Source organism: Ranitomeya variabilis, chromosome 4 (genome assembly GCF_051348905.1).
Source record: "Ranitomeya variabilis isolate aRanVar5 chromosome 4, aRanVar5.hap1, whole genome shotgun sequence".
Taxonomy (NCBI): Eukaryota; Metazoa; Chordata; class Amphibia; order Anura; family Dendrobatidae; genus Ranitomeya; species Ranitomeya variabilis.
In genome coordinates this window covers 607,129,830-607,149,492 of record NC_135235.1, presented here as the reverse complement: position 1 = coordinate 607,149,492, position 19,663 = coordinate 607,129,830, and the positions used below count along the sequence as shown (strand labels likewise).

At 44.0% G+C, this 19,663-nt stretch overlaps 11 non-coding genes and 1 pseudogene across 11 annotated transcripts; all 12 read left to right on the top strand.

The window, feature by feature from the left end:
• The first annotated feature begins 941 nt into the window (after positions 1 to 941).
• On the top strand, positions 942 to 1,132 carry LOC143771013 (U2 spliceosomal RNA). Its single transcript, XR_013214912.1, has one exon. It is a non-coding gene; the product is annotated as a U2 spliceosomal RNA (small nuclear RNA).
• Positions 1,133 to 2,095: 963 nt separating this feature from the next.
• Positions 2,096 to 2,286, top strand: LOC143771012 (U2 spliceosomal RNA). Its single transcript, XR_013214911.1, has one exon. It is a non-coding gene; the product is annotated as a U2 spliceosomal RNA (small nuclear RNA).
• A 963-nt stretch (positions 2,287 to 3,249) lies between these two features.
• On the top strand, positions 3,250 to 3,440 carry LOC143771011 (U2 spliceosomal RNA). Its single transcript, XR_013214909.1, has one exon. It is a non-coding gene; the product is annotated as a U2 spliceosomal RNA (small nuclear RNA).
• Positions 3,441 to 4,403: 963 nt separating this feature from the next.
• LOC143771010 (U2 spliceosomal RNA) lies at positions 4,404 to 4,594 on the top strand. The gene has a single exon (XR_013214908.1). It is a non-coding gene; the product is annotated as a U2 spliceosomal RNA (small nuclear RNA).
• A 6,162-nt stretch (positions 4,595 to 10,756) lies between these two features.
• LOC143771270 (U2 spliceosomal RNA) lies at positions 10,757 to 10,957 on the top strand (annotated as a pseudogene).
• Positions 10,958 to 11,920: 963 nt separating this feature from the next.
• Positions 11,921 to 12,111, top strand: LOC143771009 (U2 spliceosomal RNA). The gene has a single exon (XR_013214907.1). It is a non-coding gene; the product is annotated as a U2 spliceosomal RNA (small nuclear RNA).
• Positions 12,112 to 13,074: 963 nt separating this feature from the next.
• LOC143771008 (U2 spliceosomal RNA) lies at positions 13,075 to 13,265 on the top strand. The gene has a single exon (XR_013214906.1). It is a non-coding gene; the product is annotated as a U2 spliceosomal RNA (small nuclear RNA).
• A 963-nt stretch (positions 13,266 to 14,228) lies between these two features.
• Positions 14,229 to 14,419, top strand: LOC143771006 (U2 spliceosomal RNA). Its single transcript, XR_013214905.1, has one exon. It is a non-coding gene; the product is annotated as a U2 spliceosomal RNA (small nuclear RNA).
• Positions 14,420 to 15,382: 963 nt separating this feature from the next.
• Positions 15,383 to 15,573, top strand: LOC143771005 (U2 spliceosomal RNA). Its single transcript, XR_013214904.1, has one exon. It is a non-coding gene; the product is annotated as a U2 spliceosomal RNA (small nuclear RNA).
• Positions 15,574 to 16,536: 963 nt separating this feature from the next.
• On the top strand, positions 16,537 to 16,727 carry LOC143771004 (U2 spliceosomal RNA). Its single transcript, XR_013214903.1, has one exon. It is a non-coding gene; the product is annotated as a U2 spliceosomal RNA (small nuclear RNA).
• A 963-nt stretch (positions 16,728 to 17,690) lies between these two features.
• LOC143771003 (U2 spliceosomal RNA) lies at positions 17,691 to 17,881 on the top strand. Its single transcript, XR_013214902.1, has one exon. It is a non-coding gene; the product is annotated as a U2 spliceosomal RNA (small nuclear RNA).
• A 963-nt stretch (positions 17,882 to 18,844) lies between these two features.
• LOC143771002 (U2 spliceosomal RNA) lies at positions 18,845 to 19,035 on the top strand. The gene has a single exon (XR_013214901.1). It is a non-coding gene; the product is annotated as a U2 spliceosomal RNA (small nuclear RNA).
• The last annotated feature ends 628 nt before the right edge of the window (positions 19,036 to 19,663 follow it).

Below are 19,663 nucleotides of genomic sequence, written 5' to 3'. Positions count from 1 at the left end.
AGATTGAATTGAAATCAGCGCGAGTTGTCTTTTAACCCTTTATGGGAATTGATTTCAGGGTCAAAGAAGCACTTTTCTCAGGCCAAGTGTAGCATTTTGTTTGATTTCTCCTGGCCAATTGCAACATTTTCTGCGCCTTGCCTGGCCTTGCTTTCACCTATGTCTGTCAAACATTGCATTGCATTCAATATGCAATCAATCAATCAATCAATCAATCAATCAATCAATTTGTCTTTACTGGTTGCTGCAACAGGTGTGTTAAGATTTAGGCCTTTCTTACAGTGTTGCAAATATACTGTGTCGGCTACCAAACTAGGCCCCTGCTGTCTGTCAGCACTTGCTATTTAAATTGAAGCATTCAATGAGTAGTTCTGCCATACATACTGCATTTCTGACCGCAGGAATTCTTTTTTGAAACATTGTCTCCCTCTTGTGGACCACCGGTTTTTCAATGCGTTGTATTATATGCATTTTTAAAAGAAAAAAAGTAAGTAAAAATGGTGCCTGTGCTGATCTTGAATAGGCTTGTCTTGTCCATCTACACCTGTGTGTGTGTGAGCATTCTAATGCTTTTCACCAACCAGGTGCGCTGCCTGCAGTAGATAGAATCTTAGCACGGAACATTCATGTGCTGTCACAATGGGGCTGGCTGGAGGGTGTGGTCAAAGTAGGCGGAGTTATGCAGATTCAAAACGCGTCGTGCACAGCTTGAACAAACACTCACACACAGACAGACAGACAGACAGACACACACACTCTCCGTCTCTCACACACAGACACACATACACAGCAGAACTGTCATTGACAGCAGAACTGTCATTGAGAAGGCCTCCCTCCAGAGTTTCTGAAAATGTCCTCCCTGCGGCAATCTTTTGCTCTGTCTCCACAATGGGTATTGGTGGTAGGCCTTGGTGCGGCCCACGGGGCGCAGCGGCTTCGGTATCGCTTCTCGGCCTTTTGGCTAAGATCAAGTGTAGTATCTGTTCTTATCAGTTTAATATCTGATACGTCCCCTATTTGGGGACCATATATTAAATGGATTTTTGGAACAGGGAGATGGAAGAAGAGCTTGCTCTGTCCACTCCACGCATTGACCCGTTATTGCAGTATCTCCGGGACCAGTGCACTCCTTCTCTGATCCAGTTTCTAAAAACAGATTGAATTGAAATCAGCGCGAGTTGTCTTTTAACCCTTTATGGGAATTGATTTCAGGGTCAAAGAAGCACTTTTCTCAGGCCAAGTGTAGCATTTTGTTTGATTTCTCCTGGCCAATTGCAACATTTTCTGCGCCTTGCCTGGCCTTGCTTTCACCTATGTCTGTCAAACATTGCATTGCATTCAATATGCAATCAATCAATCAATCAATCAATCAATCAATCAATTTGTCTTTACTGGTTGCTGCAACAGGTGTGTTAAGATTTAGGCCTTTCTTACAGTGTTGCAAATATACTGTGTCGGCTACCAAACTAGGCCCCTGCTGTCTGTCAGCACTTGCTATTTAAATTGAAGCATTCAATGAGTAGTTCTGCCATACATACTGCATTTCTGACCGCAGGAATTCTTTTTTGAAACATTGTCTCCCTCTTGTGGACCACCGGTTTTTCAATGCGTTGTATTATATGCATTTTTAAAAGAAAAAAAGTAAGTAAAAATGGTGCCTGTGCTGATCTTGAATAGGCTTGTCTTGTCCATCTACACCTGTGTGTGTGTGAGCATTCTAATGCTTTTCACCAACCAGGTGCGCTGCCTGCAGTAGATAGAATCTTAGCACGGAACATTCATGTGCTGTCACAATGGGGCTGGCTGGAGGGTGTGGTCAAAGTAGGCGGAGTTATGCAGATTCAAAACGCGTCGTGCACAGCTTGAACAAACACTCACACACAGACAGACAGACAGACAGACACACACACTCTCCGTCTCTCACACACAGACACACATACACAGCAGAACTGTCATTGACAGCAGAACTGTCATTGAGAAGGCCTCCCTCCAGAGTTTCTGAAAATGTCCTCCCTGCGGCAATCTTTTGCTCTGTCTCCACAATGGGTATTGGTGGTAGGCCTTGGTGCGGCCCACGGGGCGCAGCGGCTTCGGTATCGCTTCTCGGCCTTTTGGCTAAGATCAAGTGTAGTATCTGTTCTTATCAGTTTAATATCTGATACGTCCCCTATTTGGGGACCATATATTAAATGGATTTTTGGAACAGGGAGATGGAAGAAGAGCTTGCTCTGTCCACTCCACGCATTGACCCGTTATTGCAGTATCTCCGGGACCAGTGCACTCCTTCTCTGATCCAGTTTCTAAAAACAGATTGAATTGAAATCAGCGCGAGTTGTCTTTTAACCCTTTATGGGAATTGATTTCAGGGTCAAAGAAGCACTTTTCTCAGGCCAAGTGTAGCATTTTGTTTGATTTCTCCTGGCCAATTGCAACATTTTCTGCGCCTTGCCTGGCCTTGCTTTCACCTATGTCTGTCAAACATTGCATTGCATTCAATATGCAATCAATCAATCAATCAATCAATCAATCAATCAATTTGTCTTTACTGGTTGCTGCAACAGGTGTGTTAAGATTTAGGCCTTTCTTACAGTGTTGCAAATATACTGTGTCGGCTACCAAACTAGGCCCCTGCTGTCTGTCAGCACTTGCTATTTAAATTGAAGCATTCAATGAGTAGTTCTGCCATACATACTGCATTTCTGACCGCAGGAATTCTTTTTTGAAACATTGTCTCCCTCTTGTGGACCACCGGTTTTTCAATGCGTTGTATTATATGCATTTTTAAAAGAAAAAAAGTAAGTAAAAATGGTGCCTGTGCTGATCTTGAATAGGCTTGTCTTGTCCATCTACACCTGTGTGTGTGTGAGCATTCTAATGCTTTTCACCAACCAGGTGCGCTGCCTGCAGTAGATAGAATCTTAGCACGGAACATTCATGTGCTGTCACAATGGGGCTGGCTGGAGGGTGTGGTCAAAGTAGGCGGAGTTATGCAGATTCAAAACGCGTCGTGCACAGCTTGAACAAACACTCACACACAGACAGACAGACAGACAGACACACACACTCTCCGTCTCTCACACACAGACACACATACACAGCAGAACTGTCATTGACAGCAGAACTGTCATTGAGAAGGCCTCCCTCCAGAGTTTCTGAAAATGTCCTCCCTGCGGCAATCTTTTGCTCTGTCTCCACAATGGGTATTGGTGGTAGGCCTTGGTGCGGCCCACGGGGCGCAGCGGCTTCGGTATCGCTTCTCGGCCTTTTGGCTAAGATCAAGTGTAGTATCTGTTCTTATCAGTTTAATATCTGATACGTCCCCTATTTGGGGACCATATATTAAATGGATTTTTGGAACAGGGAGATGGAAGAAGAGCTTGCTCTGTCCACTCCACGCATTGACCCGTTATTGCAGTATCTCCGGGACCAGTGCACTCCTTCTCTGATCCAGTTTCTAAAAACAGATTGAATTGAAATCAGCGCGAGTTGTCTTTTAACCCTTTATGGGAATTGATTTCAGGGTCAAAGAAGCACTTTTCTCAGGCCAAGTGTAGCATTTTGTTTGATTTCTCCTGGCCAATTGCAACATTTTCTGCGCCTTGCCTGGCCTTGCTTTCACCTATGTCTGTCAAACATTGCATTGCATTCAATATGCAATCAATCAATCAATCAATCAATCAATCAATCAATTTGTCTTTACTGGTTGCTGCAACAGGTGTGTTAAGATTTAGGCCTTTCTTACAGTGTTGCAAATATACTGTGTCGGCTACCAAACTAGGCCCCTGCTGTCTGTCAGCACTTGCTATTTAAATTGAAGCATTCAATGAGTAGTTCTGCCATACATACTGCATTTCTGACCGCAGGAATTCTTTTTTGAAACATTGTCTCCCTCTTGTGGACCACCGGTTTTTCAATGCGTTGTATTATATGCATTTTTAAAAGAAAAAAAGTAAGTAAAAATGGTGCCTGTGCTGATCTTGAATAGGCTTGTCTTGTCCATCTACACCTGTGTGTGTGTGAGCATTCTAATGCTTTTCACCAACCAGGTGCGCTGCCTGCAGTAGATAGAATCTTAGCACGGAACATTCATGTGCTGTCACAATGGGGCTGGCTGGAGGGTGTGGTCAAAGTAGGCGGAGTTATGCAGATTCAAAACGCGTCGTGCACAGCTTGAACAAACACTCACACACAGACAGACAGACAGACAGACACACACACTCTCCGTCTCTCACACACAGACACACATACACAGCAGAACTGTCATTGACAGCAGAACTGTCATTGAGAAGGCCTCCCTCCAGAGTTTCTGAAAATGTCCTCCCTGCGGCAATCTTTTGCTCTGTCTCCACAATGGGTATTGGTGGTAGGCCTTGGTGCGGCCCACGGGGCGCAGCGGCTTCGGTATCGCTTCTCGGCCTTTTGGCTAAGATCAAGTGTAGTATCTGTTCTTATCAGTTTAATATCTGATACGTCCCCTATTTGGGGACCATATATTAAATGGATTTTTGGAACAGGGAGATGGAAGAAGAGCTTGCTCTGTCCACTCCACGCATTGACCCGTTATTGCAGTATCTCCGGGACCAGTGCACTCCTTCTCTGATCCAGTTTCTAAAAACAGATTGAATTGAAATCAGCGCGAGTTGTCTTTTAACCCTTTATGGGAATTGATTTCAGGGTCAAAGAAGCACTTTTCTCAGGCCAAGTGTAGCATTTTGTTTGATTTCTCCTGGCCAATTGCAACATTTTCTGCGCCTTGCCTGGCCTTGCTTTCACCTATGTCTGTCAAACATTGCATTGCATTCAATATGCAATCAATCAATCAATCAATCAATCAATCAATCAATTTGTCTTTACTGGTTGCTGCAACAGGTGTGTTAAGATTTAGGCCTTTCTTACAGTGTTGCAAATATACTGTGTCGGCTACCAAACTAGGCCCCTGCTGTCTGTCAGCACTTGCTATTTAAATTGAAGCATTCAATGAGTAGTTCTGCCATACATACTGCATTTCTGACCGCAGGAATTCTTTTTTGAAACATTGTCTCCCTCTTGTGGACCACCGGTTTTTCAATGCGTTGTATTATATGCATTTTTAAAAGAAAAAAAGTAAGTAAAAATGGTGCCTGTGCTGATCTTGAATAGGCTTGTCTTGTCCATCTACACCTGTGTGTGTGTGAGCATTCTAATGCTTTTCACCAACCAGGTGCGCTGCCTGCAGTAGATAGAATCTTAGCACGGAACATTCATGTGCTGTCACAATGGGGCTGGCTGGAGGGTGTGGTCAAAGTAGGCGGAGTTATGCAGATTCAAAACGCGTCGTGCACAGCTTGAACAAACACTCACACACAGACAGACAGACAGACAGACACACACACTCTCCGTCTCTCACACACAGACACACATACACAGCAGAACTGTCATTGACAGCAGAACTGTCATTGAGAAGGCCTCCCTCCAGAGTTTCTGAAAATGTCCTCCCTGCGGCAATCTTTTGCTCTGTCTCCACAATGGGTATTGGTGGTAGGCCTTGGTGCGGCCCACGGGGCGCAGCGGCTTCGGTATCGCTTCTCGGCCTCATGGCTGCGATCAATCAGTCTAACTGAGAGATTGTAGTCAGGTCGGGTGCTTTCGGTACCCTCTCTCTCGGCCTGGGGGGATCGCTCCTCTTCGGAGGGGCTTCACCCCCCTGCTGCTATAGGGAGAGAGGATTAGTCCGGAGCAACGAGTTGCGATCGCCTTAAAAAGGGCGCTAGCCTTTTTTTTCTTGTGTGCTTACAGCTGGAGTTCTTTTTCGGAAGGATGCCGGCTACACTTACCTTTGCATCGGGAGAACCCCGGATGAGGAACACGGTCCGTATCGAGGTCTTGGAGAGATACCGGAAGGAGAAAGAAATCCGCTACGTTTGCAACACCGTCCTTCTTGGGATCCTGGAGTTCGGCAGAGAGGACATCTTCTGTTTTCAGGACAATGAGCAGAAAGGTACTTATACTATTACCTTTAGGAGCCATGGTTGTTGTCAGCAGTTGGTCCAAAAGGTGAATGACAACATCTGTGCTGATGAACTGGAGGGCCTGGTCTTCTCCCTGCTTTTCGTCCAAGAGGAGGTACAAATGATTGTTTTCTTTCCAAATCCTTTTGTTGAAGTATTGGACATTTTAACCTGTTTGCGTCGCTATTGCGATGAAGTAACCTTTCAAGGGAATGTTAAAAACGCCGTTGGTTTCTGGTGTGGCAAGCGGAAATTCCTGGTGCGGCTGAAGAAAAATCCTGAGGGCTTTGGAGGAACAGAGCATCCCCCCTCTACCATCACCATTGGGAAGAGCCGTGGCTACTTATTCTACACAGGTATGCCTATGTATTGCAGGAACTGTGGCAAGATGGGGCATACCCAAGGTAATTGTGTGGAAAGAAGGGCTTTCCGCTGCAATAATTGTGGCCAACTCGGACACTTAATGAAGGATTGCCCTCAAAAGAAGGCTTGTAACCTATGCGGGGAGGATGGACATATGTTCCGAGGATGCCCACATAGGACCAAAGTCCGTACGTATGCAGAGGCGGCTGAGAGACCCGTGCCAAGGCAGGAACCAGCTATTGTCCCGGTCCATGCTGTGCTGAATATCCCAGAGACCGGAGTAAGGCCTGAGCCAAGTCCCACTGTTCCTACAGCAGGGGAGGCGGCTGAGAAGGCCAAGGGCGCAGAGGAGAAGGTGGGGACGGAGCAGGAGTGTGGTGGCCCTCAGGGAGGCCCTCCTGTGTCGAAGTCCCGGAAAAAGGGCGGAGGGCGGACCACCCAGAGACTGGAGCAGGGGGACTCTCCCGTTGGGGAGGTAACCCTTGTGTCGAAGGTCTCGAATGAGACTGGTGTGTTGGAGCAGAGCGCCCCCACTATGTTGGCGGTGGGGGGCACTGTGGCGAAGACCCCAGTCTTTCCCAGGGACTCGAGCCAGCAGACCACAGTTTTTTCTCCTACAGGTGATGGTGTGGATACGGTCATCGTGTCAGATCTGGAGGTCCCCCAGGAAGTAAGAGGCCATGTAGCTATCACAGAGGACGACTGCACGAGTGAGCTGTCTGAGCCGTCTGGAAAGAAGCTGCGGGGGGATACTCTTCTGGAGGCCAATCCAGAATCTCCGGATGTGTGTTTTCCCAGCGGAGACATGTGGCTGAACACGGACTCTTCTGGGTATCCACTGCCTGGTTCCTCGGATCCCCAGAACATTGACTCTCTTCCTTCACTGCCAGAAGTGATTGATGATTACATGGAAACCATTGAGGATAGCTCTCCTCCCCCATGACATAAATGCCATCCATGAGGTGTCTCTCACTTAATGTGAGATCTCTAAAGAGCCCTGTCCGCAGGGCTGCTCTTTTTGATTTTTTTGAAACATTAGACTTTGACATATGTTTTTTACAGGAGTGTGGTCTGCAGCATGGAATCCGGTATAACGAGATAAAAAAGGACTGGAAACTAGGGCCCTCTGTATGGTCGGGCTCAAACGAGAACAAGTCTGCTGGTGTGGGTCTGCTCTGCCGAGGTAATAACATCATCATCTCCTCTGTTACTGAGATTGTACCCGGCAGAGCTATCCTAGTACATTTGTGTTTTAATAATTTTAATTTCCGTGTCATTAATGTGTACGCTCCACCAGATAAACAGGAGCGTATACGTTTGTTTGAAATTTTACCGGTTTTCTGTGTAGGGTCATCTCCTCTCTTAATAGCCGGGGATTTTAATTGCCTGAATGTGAATGAGCGCCGAGGAGGGGGTGACCCAATCCGTAAGATAGATAAGTCGTGTTTTTTACTAAATAGCTTGCAGACTGATTTTAAGTTATGCGATGCCTGGAGGTCGCTTTCGCCGACGGACCCAGGATTTACATGGTCCGGTCGGGGAGTGGCTTCCAGGATCGATTTTATGTTTTTATCTGAGGATTTTAGCCCTGTACAATTTGTTTTAATGCCTAATTTATTCTCTGATCATAAAATTTTAAGCTTAAAGATAGAGTATCAAGGAGAGCTGAGGATAAATAGAGGTTTATGGCGCCTGGGAGTCCATTTGCTGGAAGACCCTCAGGTGAGGTTAGACTTCTGTAACGCCTACCAGGAATGGAGACAGCTAAGGCCTCCATATATTAAAATCCTATCCTGGTGGGAAGTGATCAAAGATAAAATAAGGGTTTTTTTTATCAGGGCTGGAAAGAGGAAGGCGCGGCTGAAAAAGCAGATTTATGTAAATTTAAATATGAGACTGCAAACTCTCCATAAATTTAAAGAGATAGGACTAGAGGTGGAAGATGATATTGCAAGCCTAAAAACTGAAATACAATTGTGCCTAGATCAAAAAGGTAAAGAAATAATTTTTAATTCCAAAGTGAAACATTTAGAAGAAGGTGAGAAGTGTACACGTTTCTTTTTTAAAAAAGTGATGGAGAAAAAGGAGACGATCACCTGTCTTGATGGAGAAACAACTGTGGAAGGTATGAAGAAGGTGGCTTTTAATTTTTATAGAGACCTTTTTAGTAAAAAAAGTGTAAATAATGTGTTTTTACAAGATGCTCTTAATATCCTAGATTTTAAGTTGAGTTCTGTAGACCAGGGGTTTTTAATAGATGATGTCAGCATGGAAGAACTTTTTAGTGTTTTTAAAAGTTTTTCAAAAGGGAAAGCCCCAGGAGCAGATGGTCTACCTGTTGAATTTTATTTGACTTTTTGGGATGTTTTAAAGGAGGATCTTTTAGCACTTTTTAAAGAGGTTTTTATGTGTTCAGAGCTGCCTAAGTCATGGAGGAGGGGGATAGTGTCCTTAATTTATAAGAAAAAGGGCGCTCGTGATGACCTCAGGAATTGGAGGCCTATCACCCTCCTCAACATGGATTATAAAGTTTTAGCCAAAATTATTGCTTGTCGTTTTAAAACTGTTATTAATAAACTGATACAACCCGAACAAGTATGTGGAGTACCAGGGAGGAATATTGCTGAGATTTTAAATGTGATCAGAGATGTAATATGGTACTCTAGGGATAGAAATCAAAGCCTGGCCCTGTTGGCGCTGGACTTTGAAAAGGCGTTTGACAGGGTCTCGCATGAGTATCTTTTTAAAGTTTTAAAACAAATGGCGATCCCCGACATGTTTTTATCTCGTATTATGATTTTATATAATAATGTGTTTTCTCAAATTTCTGTCAATGGTTTTTTAACAGATTTTATCCCGTTGGAATCCGGAGTGAAGCAGGGGTGTCCATTATCCCCAATTCTTTTTATTTGTGCTATGGAACCCCTGCTGTGTATGATCCGGAGAGACAAAGTGGTCCGAGGGGTTCCTATTCCGGGTGGAGGAGGGGCCCAAGTCAAAGTATTTGCCTACATGGATGATGTTACTGCCATCTGTACAGATCCTGCTTCACTCCGGAGAGTGGTAATGTGCACCAATTTTTTTAGTCAGGCTTCAGGTTTTAAAATGAATTTTAATAAAACTGAATGTTTGATTTTGGGTTCCTGGGATACAAATGACCTACCAGCAGTAAAATTGAAGCACGACAATGTTAAAATCTTGGGAATTGTATTTGACGCTAAAAATGATGGACACGTGAGCTGGGAGGAGGTACAACATAAAATAGTGAAAAAACTCTCCTTCTGGAATTTGAGAAGCTTGTCAATTGAGGGAAAAATTTTAATCATTAAATCTGTTTTGTTGCCAATGATGCTTTATATTGCCATGGTATATCCTCCTTCTGAGTTGATGCTAAAAAAACTAACTCGATGTATCTTTATGTTCATTTGGGGATCAAAAATGGAAAAGCTGAGGCGAACGGAGATGTATAAAAAACAACAAAATGGAGGAAAAGATGTCCCTGACTTGCATCTGTATTTGTATGTAAATTTCTTTTGTTTTTGTTTTAAAGTTTTTAACACTAATTCTACTTTTAGTCTGTTTTTAAAATATACTTGTGGTTTTATTTTTAAAAAATGGTTCAGACCATGCTTATCAGCACCCATTTTATTATGCCCGCCCAAGCATTTTATTGTTTTAGAAAAGGTGATAAGGACTCATAAATTAAAGGACTTGGATGCCGATCTCCTTCTGGACAGAAGAAAATTGATGGTTCATCTGAGAAGAGAAGAAGGAGTGTCCCCTGTGAGCAACTTCTCATGGAGTAGATCCAAGCGTGTGTGGAGGAACGTCTTTGGGAAATTCTTGGCCAACACTCACAAAGACCTTGCATGGATGGCTGCCCGCCAGTGCCTCCCAACCAGAGACTTCCAGCATAGGAGAGGCCTGGCGGCGCGGGCAAAGTGCCCAAGAGACTCTTGCCGAGAGGATGAGACTGTTTTACACCTTTTTTGGAACTGCTGTTTTGCACAAGAACTTTGGGGGAAATTTGGGATACTTTTAAAATGGGTTTGTGGTCTTAAAGATTTTAGCTATGAGTATGTTTTATATGGACTTTTTAATTGCCCCACTACACACCAGTTCAAAATATGCTGGTGTATAATAAACTGTGCCAAAAATGCAATCTGGAAAGTGAGAAACATTCTACTTTTTAACCGTGATTTTATCTCTGTTAATGATTGTATTAAATTGGCTTTTAGTGAAATGTTTATTTATTTTTTAAAGGATGTTAAAGATGTGGGGAAGAAAGAAGCGAATCGTAGATGGTGTTTTTATATGTGGAATACTGTTTTATATTAAGTTGTTTCATGTTGTTGTATTTTATTATTGTAATTTTTTATGTTTCTTTTGCACAAAAGGTTTCAAATTTTCTTGTTCTATGTCTTATGACTAAATAAAATTTTGTTGAAACCTTATCTGTTCTTATCAGTTTAATATCTGATACGTCCCCTATTTGGGGACCATATATTAAATGGATTTTTGGAACAGGGAGATGGAAGAAGAGCTTGCTCTGTCCACTCCACGCATTGACCCGTTATTGCAGTATCTCCGGGACCAGTGCACTCCTTCTCTGATCCAGTTTCTAAAAACAGATTGAATTGAAATCAGCGCGAGTTGTCTTTTAACCCTTTATGGGAATTGATTTCAGGGTCAAAGAAGCACTTTTCTCAGGCCAAGTGTAGCATTTTGTTTGATTTCTCCTGGCCAATTGCAACATTTTCTGCGCCTTGCCTGGCCTTGCTTTCACCTATGTCTGTCAAACATTGCATTGCATTCAATATGCAATCAATCAATCAATCAATCAATCAATCAATCAATTTGTCTTTACTGGTTGCTGCAACAGGTGTGTTAAGATTTAGGCCTTTCTTACAGTGTTGCAAATATACTGTGTCGGCTACCAAACTAGGCCCCTGCTGTCTGTCAGCACTTGCTATTTAAATTGAAGCATTCAATGAGTAGTTCTGCCATACATACTGCATTTCTGACCGCAGGAATTCTTTTTTGAAACATTGTCTCCCTCTTGTGGACCACCGGTTTTTCAATGCGTTGTATTATATGCATTTTTAAAAGAAAAAAAGTAAGTAAAAATGGTGCCTGTGCTGATCTTGAATAGGCTTGTCTTGTCCATCTACACCTGTGTGTGTGTGAGCATTCTAATGCTTTTCACCAACCAGGTGCGCTGCCTGCAGTAGATAGAATCTTAGCACGGAACATTCATGTGCTGTCACAATGGGGCTGGCTGGAGGGTGTGGTCAAAGTAGGCGGAGTTATGCAGATTCAAAACGCGTCGTGCACAGCTTGAACAAACACTCACACACAGACAGACAGACAGACAGACACACACACTCTCCGTCTCTCACACACAGACACACATACACAGCAGAACTGTCATTGACAGCAGAACTGTCATTGAGAAGGCCTCCCTCCAGAGTTTCTGAAAATGTCCTCCCTGCGGCAATCTTTTGCTCTGTCTCCACAATGGGTATTGGTGGTAGGCCTTGGTGCGGCCCACGGGGCGCAGCGGCTTCGGTATCGCTTCTCGGCCTTTTGGCTAAGATCAAGTGTAGTATCTGTTCTTATCAGTTTAATATCTGATACGTCCCCTATTTGGGGACCATATATTAAATGGATTTTTGGAACAGGGAGATGGAAGAAGAGCTTGCTCTGTCCACTCCACGCATTGACCCGTTATTGCAGTATCTCCGGGACCAGTGCACTCCTTCTCTGATCCAGTTTCTAAAAACAGATTGAATTGAAATCAGCGCGAGTTGTCTTTTAACCCTTTATGGGAATTGATTTCAGGGTCAAAGAAGCACTTTTCTCAGGCCAAGTGTAGCATTTTGTTTGATTTCTCCTGGCCAATTGCAACATTTTCTGCGCCTTGCCTGGCCTTGCTTTCACCTATGTCTGTCAAACATTGCATTGCATTCAATATGCAATCAATCAATCAATCAATCAATCAATCAATCAATTTGTCTTTACTGGTTGCTGCAACAGGTGTGTTAAGATTTAGGCCTTTCTTACAGTGTTGCAAATATACTGTGTCGGCTACCAAACTAGGCCCCTGCTGTCTGTCAGCACTTGCTATTTAAATTGAAGCATTCAATGAGTAGTTCTGCCATACATACTGCATTTCTGACCGCAGGAATTCTTTTTTGAAACATTGTCTCCCTCTTGTGGACCACCGGTTTTTCAATGCGTTGTATTATATGCATTTTTAAAAGAAAAAAAGTAAGTAAAAATGGTGCCTGTGCTGATCTTGAATAGGCTTGTCTTGTCCATCTACACCTGTGTGTGTGTGAGCATTCTAATGCTTTTCACCAACCAGGTGCGCTGCCTGCAGTAGATAGAATCTTAGCACGGAACATTCATGTGCTGTCACAATGGGGCTGGCTGGAGGGTGTGGTCAAAGTAGGCGGAGTTATGCAGATTCAAAACGCGTCGTGCACAGCTTGAACAAACACTCACACACAGACAGACAGACAGACAGACACACACACTCTCCGTCTCTCACACACAGACACACATACACAGCAGAACTGTCATTGACAGCAGAACTGTCATTGAGAAGGCCTCCCTCCAGAGTTTCTGAAAATGTCCTCCCTGCGGCAATCTTTTGCTCTGTCTCCACAATGGGTATTGGTGGTAGGCCTTGGTGCGGCCCACGGGGCGCAGCGGCTTCGGTATCGCTTCTCGGCCTTTTGGCTAAGATCAAGTGTAGTATCTGTTCTTATCAGTTTAATATCTGATACGTCCCCTATTTGGGGACCATATATTAAATGGATTTTTGGAACAGGGAGATGGAAGAAGAGCTTGCTCTGTCCACTCCACGCATTGACCCGTTATTGCAGTATCTCCGGGACCAGTGCACTCCTTCTCTGATCCAGTTTCTAAAAACAGATTGAATTGAAATCAGCGCGAGTTGTCTTTTAACCCTTTATGGGAATTGATTTCAGGGTCAAAGAAGCACTTTTCTCAGGCCAAGTGTAGCATTTTGTTTGATTTCTCCTGGCCAATTGCAACATTTTCTGCGCCTTGCCTGGCCTTGCTTTCACCTATGTCTGTCAAACATTGCATTGCATTCAATATGCAATCAATCAATCAATCAATCAATCAATCAATCAATTTGTCTTTACTGGTTGCTGCAACAGGTGTGTTAAGATTTAGGCCTTTCTTACAGTGTTGCAAATATACTGTGTCGGCTACCAAACTAGGCCCCTGCTGTCTGTCAGCACTTGCTATTTAAATTGAAGCATTCAATGAGTAGTTCTGCCATACATACTGCATTTCTGACCGCAGGAATTCTTTTTTGAAACATTGTCTCCCTCTTGTGGACCACCGGTTTTTCAATGCGTTGTATTATATGCATTTTTAAAAGAAAAAAAGTAAGTAAAAATGGTGCCTGTGCTGATCTTGAATAGGCTTGTCTTGTCCATCTACACCTGTGTGTGTGTGAGCATTCTAATGCTTTTCACCAACCAGGTGCGCTGCCTGCAGTAGATAGAATCTTAGCACGGAACATTCATGTGCTGTCACAATGGGGCTGGCTGGAGGGTGTGGTCAAAGTAGGCGGAGTTATGCAGATTCAAAACGCGTCGTGCACAGCTTGAACAAACACTCACACACAGACAGACAGACAGACAGACACACACACTCTCCGTCTCTCACACACAGACACACATACACAGCAGAACTGTCATTGACAGCAGAACTGTCATTGAGAAGGCCTCCCTCCAGAGTTTCTGAAAATGTCCTCCCTGCGGCAATCTTTTGCTCTGTCTCCACAATGGGTATTGGTGGTAGGCCTTGGTGCGGCCCACGGGGCGCAGCGGCTTCGGTATCGCTTCTCGGCCTTTTGGCTAAGATCAAGTGTAGTATCTGTTCTTATCAGTTTAATATCTGATACGTCCCCTATTTGGGGACCATATATTAAATGGATTTTTGGAACAGGGAGATGGAAGAAGAGCTTGCTCTGTCCACTCCACGCATTGACCCGTTATTGCAGTATCTCCGGGACCAGTGCACTCCTTCTCTGATCCAGTTTCTAAAAACAGATTGAATTGAAATCAGCGCGAGTTGTCTTTTAACCCTTTATGGGAATTGATTTCAGGGTCAAAGAAGCACTTTTCTCAGGCCAAGTGTAGCATTTTGTTTGATTTCTCCTGGCCAATTGCAACATTTTCTGCGCCTTGCCTGGCCTTGCTTTCACCTATGTCTGTCAAACATTGCATTGCATTCAATATGCAATCAATCAATCAATCAATCAATCAATCAATCAATTTGTCTTTACTGGTTGCTGCAACAGGTGTGTTAAGATTTAGGCCTTTCTTACAGTGTTGCAAATATACTGTGTCGGCTACCAAACTAGGCCCCTGCTGTCTGTCAGCACTTGCTATTTAAATTGAAGCATTCAATGAGTAGTTCTGCCATACATACTGCATTTCTGACCGCAGGAATTCTTTTTTGAAACATTGTCTCCCTCTTGTGGACCACCGGTTTTTCAATGCGTTGTATTATATGCATTTTTAAAAGAAAAAAAGTAAGTAAAAATGGTGCCTGTGCTGATCTTGAATAGGCTTGTCTTGTCCATCTACACCTGTGTGTGTGTGAGCATTCTAATGCTTTTCACCAACCAGGTGCGCTGCCTGCAGTAGATAGAATCTTAGCACGGAACATTCATGTGCTGTCACAATGGGGCTGGCTGGAGGGTGTGGTCAAAGTAGGCGGAGTTATGCAGATTCAAAACGCGTCGTGCACAGCTTGAACAAACACTCACACACAGACAGACAGACAGACAGACACACACACTCTCCGTCTCTCACACACAGACACACATACACAGCAGAACTGTCATTGACAGCAGAACTGTCATTGAGAAGGCCTCCCTCCAGAGTTTCTGAAAATGTCCTCCCTGCGGCAATCTTTTGCTCTGTCTCCACAATGGGTATTGGTGGTAGGCCTTGGTGCGGCCCACGGGGCGCAGCGGCTTCGGTATCGCTTCTCGGCCTTTTGGCTAAGATCAAGTGTAGTATCTGTTCTTATCAGTTTAATATCTGATACGTCCCCTATTTGGGGACCATATATTAAATGGATTTTTGGAACAGGGAGATGGAAGAAGAGCTTGCTCTGTCCACTCCACGCATTGACCCGTTATTGCAGTATCTCCGGGACCAGTGCACTCCTTCTCTGATCCAGTTTCTAAAAACAGATTGAATTGAAATCAGCGCGAGTTGTCTTTTAACCCTTTATGGGAATTGATTTCAGGGTCAAAGAAGCACTTTTCTCAGGCCAAGTGTAGCATTTTGTTTGATTTCTCCTGGCCAATTGCAACATTTTCTGCGCCTTGCCTGGCCTTGCTTTCACCTATGTCTGTCAAACATTGCATTGCATTCAATATGCAATCAATCAATCAATCAATCAATCAATCAATCAATTTGTCTTTACTGGTTGCTGCAACAGGTGTGTTAAGATTTAGGCCTTTCTTACAGTGTTGCAAATATACTGTGTCGGCTACCAAACTAGGCCCCTGCTGTCTGTCAGCACTTGCTATTTAAATTGAAGCATTCAATGAGTAGTTCTGCCATACATACTGCATTTCTGACCGCAGGAATTCTTTTTTGAAACATTGTCTCCCTCTTGTGGACCACCGGTTTTTCAATGCGTTGTATTATATGCATTTTTAAAAGAAAAAAAGTAAGTAAAAATGGTGCCTGTGCTGATCTTGAATAGGCTTGTCTTGTCCATCTACACCTGTGTGTGTGTGAGCATTCTAATGCTTTTCACCAACCAGGTGCGCTGCCTGCAGTAGATAGAATCTTAGCACGGAACATTCATGTGCTGTCACAATGGGGCTGGCTGGAGGGTGTGGTCAAAGTAGGCGGAGTTATGCAGATTCAAAACGCGTCGTGCACAGCTTGAACAAACACTCACACACAGACAGACAGACAGACAGACACACACACTCTCCGTCTCTCACACACAGACACACATACACAGCAGAACTGTCATTGACAGCAGAACTGTCATTGAGAAGGCCTCCCTCCAGAGTTTCTGAAAATGTCCTCCCTGCGGCAATCTTTTGCTCTGTCTCCACAATGGGTATTGGTGGTAGGCCTTGGTGCGGCCCACGGGGCGCAGCGGCTTCGGTATCGCTTCTCGGCCTTTTGGCTAAGATCAAGTGTAGTATCTGTTCTTATCAGTTTAATATCTGATACGTCCCCTATTTGGGGACCATATATTAAATGGATTTTTGGAACAGGGAGATGGAAGAAGAGCTTGCTCTGTCCACTCCACGCATTGACCCGTTATTGCAGTATCTCCGGGACCAGTGCACTCCTTCTCTGATCCAGTTTCTAAAAACAGATTGAATTGAAATCAGCGCGAGTTGTCTTTTAACCCTTTATGGGAATTGATTTCAGGGTCAAAGAAGCACTTTTCTCAGGCCAAGTGTAGCATTTTGTTTGATTTCTCCTGGCCAATTGCAACATTTTCTGCGCCTTGCCTGGCCTTGCTTTCACCTATGTCTGTCAAACATTGCATTGCATTCAATATGCAATCAATCAATCAATCAATCAATCAATCAATCAATTTGTCTTTACTGGTTGCTGCAACAGGTGTGTTAAGATTTAGGCCTTTCTTACAGTGTTGCAAATATACTGTGTCGGCTACCAAACTAGGCCCCTGCTGTCTGTCAGCACTTGCTATTTAAATTGAAGCATTCAATGAGTAGTTCTGCCATACATACTGCATTTCTGACCGCAGGAATTCTTTTTTGAAACATTGTCTCCCTCTTGTGGACCACCGGTTTTTCAATGCGTTGTATTATATGCATTTTTAAAAGAAAAAAAGTAAGTAAAAATGGTGCCTGTGCTGATCTTGAATAGGCTTGTCTTGTCCATCTACACCTGTGTGTGTGTGAGCATTCTAATGCTTTTCACCAACCAGGTGCGCTGCCTGCAGTAGATAGAATCTTAGCACGGAACATTCATGTGCTGTCACAATGGGGCTGGCTGGAGGGTGTGGTCAAAGTAGGCGGAGTTATGCAGATTCAAAACGCGTCGTGCACAGCTTGAACAAACACTCACACACAGACAGACAGACAGACAGACACACACACTCTCCGTCTCTCACACACAGACACACATACACAGCAGAACTGTCATTGACAGCAGAACTGTCATTGAGAAGGCCTCCCTCCAGAGTTTCTGAAAATGTCCTCCCTGCGGCAATCTTTTGCTCTGTCTCCACAATGGGTATTGGTGGTAGGCCTTGGTGCGGCCCACGGGGCGCAGCGGCTTCGGTATCGCTTCTCGGCCTTTTGGCTAAGATCAAGTGTAGTATCTGTTCTTATCAGTTTAATATCTGATACGTCCCCTATTTGGGGACCATATATTAAATGGATTTTTGGAACAGGGAGATGGAAGAAGAGCTTGCTCTGTCCACTCCACGCATTGACCCGTTATTGCAGTATCTCCGGGACCAGTGCACTCCTTCTCTGATCCAGTTTCTAAAAACAGATTGAATTGAAATCAGCGCGAGTTGTCTTTTAACCCTTTATGGGAATTGATTTCAGGGTCAAAGAAGCACTTTTCTCAGGCCAAGTGTAGCATTTTGTTTGATTTCTCCTGGCCAATTGCAACATTTTCTGCGCCTTGCCTGGCCTTGCTTTCACCTATGTCTGTCAAACATTGCATTGCATTCAATATGCAATCAATCAATCAATCAATCAATCAATCAATCAATTTGTCTTTACTGGTTGCTGCAACAGGTGTGTTAAGATTTAGGCCTTTCTTACAGTGTTGCAAATATACTGTGTCGGCTACCAAACTAGGCCCCTGCTGTCTGTCAGCACTTGCTATTTAAATTGAAGCATTCAATGAGTAGTTCTGCCATACATACTGCATTTCTGACCGCAGGAATTCTTTTTTGAAACATTGTCTCCCTCTTGTGGACCACCGGTTTTTCAATGCGTTGTATTATATGCATTTTTAAAAGAAAAAAAGTAAGTAAAAATGGTGCCTGTGCTGATCTTGAATAGGCTTGTCTTGTCCATCTACACCTGTGTGTGTGTGAGCATTCTAATGCTTTTCACCAACCAGGTGCGCTGCCTGCAGTAGATAGAATCTTAGCACGGAACATTCATGTGCTGTCACAATGGGGCTGGCTGGAGGGTGTGGTCAAAGTAGGCGGAGTTATGCAGATTCAAAACGCGTCGTGCACAGCTTGAACAAACACTCACACACAGACAGACAGACAGACAGACACACACACTCTCCGTCTCTCACACACAGACACACATACACAGCAGAACTGTCATTGACAGCAGAACTGTCATTGAGAAGGCCTCCCTCCAGAGTTTCTGAAAATGTCCTCCCTGCGGCAATCTTTTGCTCTGTCTCCACAATGGGTATTGGTGGTAGGCCTTGGTGCGGCCCACGGGGCGCAGCGGCTTCGGTATCGCTTCTCGGCCTTTTGGCTAAGATCAAGTGTAGTATCTGTTCTTATCAGTTTAATATCTGATACGTCCCCTATTTGGGGACCATATATTAAATGGATTTTTGGAACAGGGAGATGGAAGAAGAGCTTGCTCTGTCCACTCCACGCATTGACCCGTTATTGCAGTATCTCCGGGACCAGTGCACTCCTTCTCTGATCCAGTTTCTAAAAACAGATTGAATTGAAATCAGCGCGAGTTGTCTTTTAACCCTTTATGGGAATTGATTTCAGGGTCAAAGAAGCACTTTTCTCAGGCCAAGTGTAGCATTTTGTTTGATTTCTCCTGGCCAATTGCAACATTTTCTGCGCCTTGCCTGGCCTTGCTTTCACCTATGTCTGTCAAACATTGCATTGCATTCAATATGCAATCAATCAATCAATCAATCAATCAATCAATCAATTTGTCTTTACTGGTTGCTGCAACAGGTGTGTTAAGATTTAGGCCTTTCTTACAGTGTTGCAAATATACTGTGTCGGCTACCAAACTAGGCCCCTGCTGTCTGTCAGCACTTGCTATTTAAATTGAAGCATTCAATGAGTAGTTCTGCCATACATACTGCATTTCTGACCGCAGGAATTCTTTTTTGAAACATTGTCTCCCTCTTGTGGACCACCGGTTTTTCAATGCGTTGTATTATATGCATTTTTAAAAGAAAAAAAGTAAGTAAAAATGGTGCCTGTGCTGATCTTGAATAGGCTTGTCTTGTCCATCTACACCTGTGTGTGTGTGAGCATTCTAATGCTTTTCACCAACCAGGTGCGCTGCCTGCAGTAGATAG